This window comes from Vanellus vanellus (assembly GCF_965231255.1).
Source record: "Vanellus vanellus genome assembly, contig: HAP1_SCAFFOLD_222, whole genome shotgun sequence".
NCBI lineage: Eukaryota > Metazoa > Chordata > Aves > Charadriiformes > Charadriidae > Vanellus > Vanellus vanellus.
Window position 1 is genome coordinate 5,001 of NW_028128490.1, and position 8,375 is coordinate 13,375.

The following is an 8,375-nucleotide window of genomic DNA, read 5'->3' on the forward strand; positions in this document are numbered from 1 at the left end:
GATTTAATGATCCTTGATTATAGACGTGTCAGAGGAGACATTGCAAGCTCTGTGACTTGGGCATTGACCTTTTAAATAACACAGCCCTGAATGAATCTGTTGACAGAAGGGGACCAATTTAAAAATACATTTGAAAGTACGCCACAGGATTATGACGAGGGTTGTGCCAGAAAAAATATAAACTCTTACTGTGCTGTTACAGTTCTTAAGCATACATTAAATGCATAGCTTGCAGTATCTGTTGCTCTCTTTGGACTTTGTGCCTGCACAAAGACGCTCCAGAAACTGCTCCGCCGTAACCCTCGGCACCATAGCAGCAGTCCACATCTTCCCGGTCCTGCCGTGACAGCTAAAGGCCTTCTTATAGTTCTCGCTCCCCTGAGGGATGCGCTCTCATTCCCCGAGTCTGTCAGGTTCGATCTTCTCAGTGACAGCTCCTCCAAAACTTCCTACCCTCACAAAGGAATGGGTGAATGGTTCTCCTCTGGAAAAGGCTGCAGACCTATAAAAATCAAACCAGAGAAAAATTAATACAGATTCTGATGCCATATTTCTCACATCACTGCCCAAGACTATTACTTTGCCACACAGGTATAGAGATGCCCATTCCTCCTCCACACTAGCCATCTCCTCCGACACCCCAAACATTGCCCCATAAACATGAACTACCACTACACACAACTCCCAAACATGACAAACACTAATCACATACCAGACTGCTCCCCCAAAACTCCATTTTCAGGAGCCTCGCAGGTGACCCTGCCTGCAAAAACCCCGGCCCGTGCCTGACCTCCGCCCAAACCTTGGCGATGAACGTCGCCTCGCAGAGCGGCCGGGACCGGGGAAAAAAAACCCAGCCGGGGGAAGAAAAAAAAAAATCCCCCGGCTGGGGTTTTTTATTCTAGTTATTCGCCCTACGAGCCTGCAAAGGAAAACACGCACACAGCCGCAGCCAGCCTGCGGGTCAACACAACCACCAAACCACACACATACACTGGCCAAACACGCCGCTCCCTCCACGGCCACACCGGCCCAACCTCCCGCTCGGCTCCTGCCTTCTCCCACCTGCCGGCCAAAAGCTGCCGTGGGCCCGTCTCTGCGGCGCTCCTCCAGAGCGCCACCCAGAGCGGCCTCGCAGGTGACCCTGCCTGCAAAAACCCCGGCCCGTGCCTGACCTCCGCCCAAACCTTGGCGATGAACGTCGCCTCGCAGAGCGGCCGGGACCGGGGAAAAAAAACCCAGCCGGGGGAAGAAAAAAAAAATCCCCCGGCTGGGGTTTTTTATTCTAGTTATTCGCCCTACAAGCCTGCAAAGGAAAACACGCACACAGCCACAGCCAGCCTGCGGGTCAACACAACCACCAAACCACACACAAACACCGGCCAAACACCCCACTCCCTCCACGGCCACACCGGCCCAACCTCCCGCTCGGCTCCTGCCTTCTCCCACCTGCCGGCCAAAAGCTGCCGTGGGCCTGTCTCTGCGGCGCTCCTCCAGAGCGCCACCCAGAGCGGCCTCGCAGGTGACCCTGCCTGCAAAAACCCCGGCCCGTGCCTGACCTCCGCCCAAACCTTGGCGATGAACGTCGCCTCGCAGAGCGGCCGGGACCGGGGAAAAAAAACCCAGCCGGGGGAAGAAAAAAAAAATCCCCCGGCTGGGGTTTTTTATTCTAGTTATTCGCCCTACAAGCCTGCAAAGGAAAACACGCGCACAGCCACAGCCAGCCTGCGGGTCAACACAACCACCAAACCACACACAAACACCGGCCAAACACCCCACTCCCTCCACGGCCACACCGGCCCAACCTCCCGCTCGGCTCCTGCCTTCTCCCACCTGCCGGCCAAAAGCTGCCGTGGGCCCGTCTCTGCGGCGTCCTCAAGAGCGCCACCCAGAGCGGCCTCGCAGGTGACCCTGCCTGCAAAAACCCCGGCCCGTGCCTGACCTCCGCCCAAACCTTGGCGATGAACGTCGCCTCGCAGAGCGGCCGGGACCGGGGAAAAAAAACCCAGCCGGGGGAAGAAAAAAAAAATCCCCCGGCTGGGGTTTTTTATTCTAGTTATTCGCCCTACGAGCCTGCAAAGGAAAACACGCACACAGCCGCAGCCAGCCTGCGGGTCAACACAACCACCAAACCACACACATACACCGGCCAAACACGCCGCTCCCTCCACGGCCACACCGGCCCAACCTCCCGCTCGGCTCCTGCCTTCTCCCACCTGCCGGCCAAAAGCTGCCGTGGGCCTGTCTCTGCGGCGCTCCTCAAGAGCGCCACCCAGAGCGGCCTCGCAGGTGACCCTGCCTGCAAAAACCCCGGCCCGTGCCTGACCTCCGCCCAAACCTTGGCGATGAACGTCGCCTCGCAGAGCGGCCGGGACCGGGGAAAAAAAACCCAGCCGGGGGAAGAAAAAAAAAAATCCCCCGGCTGGGGTTTTTTATTCTAGTTATTCGCCCTACGAGCCTGCAAAGGAAAACACGCACACAGCCGCAGCCAGCCTGCGGGTCAACACAACCACCAAACCACACACATACACTGGCCAAACACGCCGCTCCCTCCACGGCCACACCGGCCCAACCTCCCGCTCGGCTCCTGCCTTCTCCCACCTGCCGGCCAAAAGCTGCCGTGGGCCCGTCTCTGCGGCGCTCCTCAAGAGCGCCACCCAGAGCGGCCTCGCAGGTGACCCTGCCTGCAAAAACCCCGGCCCGTGCCTGACCTCCGCCCAAACCTTGGCGATGAACGTCGCCTCGCAGAGCGGCCGGGACCGGGGAAAAAAAACCCAGCCGGGGGAAGAAAAAAAAAATCCCCCGGCTGGGGTTTTTTATTCTAGTGATTTGCCCTACGAGCCTGCAAAGGAAAACACGCACACAGCCGCAGCCAGCCTGCGGGTCAACACAACCACCAAAATACACCCTGCTCCCTCCGCTACCCCACAAGCCTCCCCTCCCGCTCGGCTGCTGCCTTCTCCCACCTGCCGGCCAAAAGCTGCCGTGGGCCTGTCTCTGCGGCGCTCCTCCAGAGCGCCACCCAGAGCGGCCTCGCAGGTGACCCTGCCTGCAAAAACCCCGGCCCGTGCCTGACCTCCGCCCAAACCTTGGCGATGAACGTCGCCTCGCAGAGCGGCCGGGACCGGGGAAAAAAAACCCAGCCGGGGGAAGAAAAAAAAATCCCCCGGCTGGGGTTTTTTATTCTAGTTATTCGCCCTACGAGCCTGCAAAGGAAAACACGCACACAGCCGCAGCCAGCCTGCGGGTCAACACAACCACCAAACCACACACATACACTGGCCAAACACGCCGCTCCCTCCACGGCCACACCGGCCCAACCTCCCGCTCGGCTCCTGCCTTCTCCCACCTGCCGGCCAAAAGCTGCCGTGGGCCCGTCTCTGCGGCGCTCCTCCAGAGCGCCACCCAGAGCGGCCTCGCAGGTTACCCTGCCTGCAAAAGCCCCGGCCCGTGCCTGTCATCTACCAAAACTATGGCAATAAACATCACCTCGCAGAGCGGCCAAGACTGGGAGAAAAAAAAAAAAAAAAAACCAGGGGAAAGAAATACATCCCCTGGCTGTTTTTTTTTTTTTTGTTTGTTTGTTGTTTTTGTTTTTCTTTTTTTTTTTTTTTTTACCCCAGTTATTTGCCCTACAAGCCTGCAAATCCCTGACTGCTCAGAGCCCCATCTGCTCTTTCTACACACTTACCGCAAGTCGCCTAAAGCAACTGCATAAAAACCACAAATGCATTAATGTCTTACCTTATCTTACCTCACAATCTGGTTGTAATTCACTCCCTTCCTGGCCACGTGCAGAGAGATGGAGACCCTTTAACCATCTATGCTGCCTACACAATATCATATGATACATACAAAGATAGAGCCACGTAATGTTCACACAAGTCAAACAACTTGACGTGCCCTTAGAGCACCATTGAGACAAAATACAATACAGGGTGATAGAATGCAGGTCCATCTCTGACGGCAGTTGAGACGGTTACAGGGTGGTGCGACGTGACATCGTCTCCGGCGGCGGTCCAGATGACTACGGAGGGGTGCCGACAAAAGGCAAACAACAATATGAGGCGATACGATGCGAGACGGTCTTGGATGGTGGTAGACACCGACGCAGACCCAGACGAGGCAAATCCCATACGGAGCCGAACGAGGCACTAGGCAGTCAAATACGGAACGCTCCGATAACAAAACCGCAATAGAGGGTGGTACGATGCGAGACCGCCTCAGATGTTGGTCAAGACAATTTCGCGGCGGTACAATGCAAAACTGATACTCAGCAGAACAATACAATACACGCTCAAAAAAACAGTGATCTAATAACAACACACGATACAGGGTGACACAAAGCCAGATGGTCTCTGCTGGCGGGCGAGACGGTTACGGAGCATCACGATGTGATACAAAGTAGACCTGCACAATATGAGATGCTCTCCAATGTCAGTCAAGACTATTACAGAGAAATACAATGCACAATCGCTACAGAGATAGACAGTGCAATAGGCATTCAAATAGGGAATGATCCAATTAAAAAAAAAAGGAAATACAGGGTTGTACAATGCAAAACCATCTCCGATCTCAGTCGAGACCGTTACAGAGCTATACAATGTGAGACACGATGCGATACGGGGCGATACGATACAAGACGGTCTCAAATGGCAGTCGAGACCGTTACAGAGCTATACGATGCAAAGCCAATACAATGCCAAACAATGCAACGTGCGCTCTGGTACAGATTGATCCGACAAAAAAAAACCAGTAGGGGGCAGTATGAAGCGAGACGGTCTCGCGTGGCGGTCGAGATAGTTACGGAGTGGCACGATGTGAGACAAAAGACGATAGGGGCCGTTACAATGTAAAACGGTCTCAGATGAAGGTTGACACAATTACAGGGCGGTACAATGCAAAACCAATAGAGCCAAACAATGCCATACCCATTCAAATACAGAACGGTCCGACACAAAACGCACGATGGGGAGTTACGCTGCGAAGTGGTCTCTGATAGCGGCCGAGACGATTACGGGGCGGTACGATGCGACGCATACCCAAATACTGAGCTTTACAAAGCAAAAGAAAAAGTAAGCGCTGCCTGGCTAGGCGGTCTCGGATGGCAGTCCGAACTACAGCGCCGCGCTACAACGCAACTCTAGAATGACACGTGCCTGAGAAGCTTGGCTTTAGGACCTTACCTCAAAAAGGCATGCGGATGAGATGCCATAGAACATCTCTATGGAACTAGAAAGTACAAAAGCAGAGCGGTCCTTCTAGGCCACATCGCCTCCCGGAAGGTAACCCTCCGGATACATCCGTGACGCTAAGTGTGCTTGAAGCTCCGATCGCAGGTGGCGCACGCGGACCCGTGGCGCGTGCAGAGGCTGCAAGAGTGACCGTGAGACACTATAAGACTGTGGGTGAGAACAACTCCCGTAGGGTCGATGATGCCGGCGCAGAAGCCCTACGGTGCCACGGTGACGTAAATACCTTGTAGCGGCCCTGCAAGAGAGGCGACGGCTGCCGCCTGTGACAGAAAGCGGCCGCCAAAATCGTCACGGTGGATGCATGAGAAGGCAGGCTTTAAGACCTGAACCTCTTAAGGACATGGGAACGAAACCCCAGAAGACTACTCTGTGGAAACGGGAATCTCAACGAGGGAGCCGCACGTGCCGCCTGGCTTGCCGCCGCAAGTGGAGACCGATCGGCAAGATCCGCAACATAATACGCGCTGGAAGGAAGGACGCTTTAAAGTAGACTATCGAGACGAGAACTGCTGGACAGGCACTACGCTGATGAGGTGATGCTCTCTAGACACTCTGGAGGGCCAGCGAGGTGCCTCCTGATCAAAAAAGGAGCAATGGAGACTTTGAGACCAGAAGAAGGTATTACGCAAGACACAGAAAACAGGCCGTGCAAACTACGTGATGACAAACATGAGCCGGAACTGCCCTGACCGGTGCAGGTTACCCTCACGCTGAAGAGTAACCCCCTCTCTTTACCTGCCCAAAGGGGACCGGTACCGGGGCAGCCCTCTGCCCTACGCTAACTTTAAAACCCATCTCTCCGGTTGCTGACCCTGTCCCCTCCCTCCCCAAACAATCTCGGCCGCCAGTCCATCCGCTGAGCTTTCAGAGAGCCTGGGCTCCAAAGCCATCCTCGATGAAAAAAACCCCCGATTGGCAAACAGCATTAATCCTGCAGGTGATAGATTCTTCGTCGCCTGCAAAAACAAACAAAAAAAATGCACACACAATACTGCCGTTGGGAAGCATCGCGTCGGTCAACATAAACTTCTCCTGTAACAGCCCCTGCCTCGGACACGCCGTGGTGTTCTGCTCACCTGCTCTGCACGGATTCCCGAGTTGGATGCTGTGACCGTCATTGTTCTGGCACCTGACAGAATCAAGAATTCAAACTGGGGATAAACAACGACAAAACAACCAAGTGTAACTGCACTCGCAGAGGCAGCGGTCACATCTTCCCTCTAATACCGGAAACGATGACCCACCTTCTCACGGTACTCCGCTCGGCTCTGCTGCGTCACCCTGGGCAGCTGGTCCCGCTATGTCTGAAAAAACAACATCGACGATCAGCTGGACGCAGAGAGATAGCTTCGTAACGCTTAAGTCTGGTTCCTATTTAGAAACATCATCTGGCAGCTCGCCAGAAAAAACACCCACAAACTTCAAGCCCCACGCATAGCAGCCTTTGCTTCTTTGAGATGCGGTCTCCGGCGCTACCGCTGAACGGCCCCTCCTGCAGAGCTCTGCCCTTCCCCATAAAGCGTTAATGAAAAACCTGTTCGCAAAACCCGCTGATGGCCGCTCGGTCCGAAATAACCTTACCGACATTGCCTCGACACACCAACATATTAACAGTAGAATATTACGGCTATCCCACCTACGCCTGACTCTACACCCCCGGGCAGGGCGACTCCGAGCCACGAAGACATGCACAGATACTACACAGAACACCACAAACAATGTGCCTCAAAGGTGAGAGAAAACTCTCAGTGAGAAGAATGACACCGGGATGGAAGTCGTTGTCGGGCAAGAAGACCTGCAAGACCGCAACGGTGATGGGAGGAGGCTCTGGGAAACACCCCCAATTAAAAAAAAAAAAAAAAAAAAAAGAGTAGGACTCCAAGGCCTGTGACGAGAAATGACTCTCAAAACCGAGATGATGTATGTGCACGAAGCCCGGCTTCAAGCCCTACAAACATAAGGATGAAGGGAACGAGACACGGTCCCTGAAAATGGATGGGTAGAGAGCAGAGCTGCTCGTGCAGCCGGGAACGATGCTACAAAAGCGGAGCGACCGAAAAGTCTTCCGATCAAGACCGATCCACGCTTTAAGCTCATAAAGCGACAAGAGTAACACCCGGTTGGCACCGTGCTGATGAGTACTGGCGATTGAACCCCACGGGCTGCGCCTGAGACATGTGTCATGCTCCTTGTGCAAAGAGCAACGAGGACATTAAGAACTGAGGAAGCTCTATGACACATAAGACGTATCACACAGACTATACGACAACAGACACAGGCTGAAACCGCCCTGCCCGGCACATGCTAGCGTTGCGCTGACGAGTAACCTGCTCCCCCTTTACCTGCCCAAAGGAGACAGCTCCTGGACAGCCCTCTGCCCTACGCTACCTTTAAAACCTGTCCCTGCAATTGCCGACCTCGTCCCCACCTTCCCCCGACCCCACCGCGGTGCCGCTCCCTCGACTTATCTTTCAGAGGGCCGGGAGGCTTAATCCATTCGCAACGAGAAAAACCACAGTCTGCCGACAGGATTCATGCAGCTGTCACCAGTCTCCTCTTCATCACCTTTAAAGAAAGACCCAAACAGCACACAACACTGCCGTCAGTCGGCATCACGTCAGTCAAGACGGACCTTTACCGCAACACGCCCCTCCTCAGAAGTGCCGCTGCATTTCTGATTACCTGCTCCGTGTCGACTACAAAGTCAAATGCTGCGGCTGCGTGTGAGCCAACACGGGCGGGGCGCAGGAAGAGCCACAAAAACACAGGTGAAGTGCGACGAGTAAGTTTTTTGTCATTACATCACCAGCCAGGAAACTCCCAAAGTGGGGCCTGGGCAGAGGCACACGAGCACAGATCCAGGCACCGATCTGTCTGTGCTCGAGGATCACCAAATGTGCTGTTTGCACCTGTATATTGGGGATTGCGCGGCCAGAGTTCACTGCCGGGCTTTGCCCTTTCCCACAGGAGGGCAGGAATCTCAAGCTTGTCCAACGGGGTGCTTCCGAGTCTCTCGCAGGCTGACGTTATCAAAACGCAGATGGTCTGCCTGTCAAGCACACGAGACTAAACAGTGATTAGTATGGTATACCTGTTCTTCTACACCCCAGCTTCGAGTCA

General features: G+C 54.6%; 1 long non-coding RNA gene across 1 annotated transcript; it reads right to left on the minus strand.

Moving 5' to 3' along the window:
- Positions 1 to 6,097: 6,097 nt before the first annotated feature.
- LOC309684310 lies at positions 6,098 to 6,624 on the minus strand. Its single transcript, XR_014270283.1, has 3 exons — positions 6,500 to 6,624; positions 6,332 to 6,384; positions 6,098 to 6,211 (listed from the first exon to the last, which is right to left on the minus strand). It is a non-coding gene; the product is annotated as an uncharacterized lncRNA (long non-coding RNA).
- Positions 6,625 to 8,375: the final 1,751 nt, after the last annotated feature.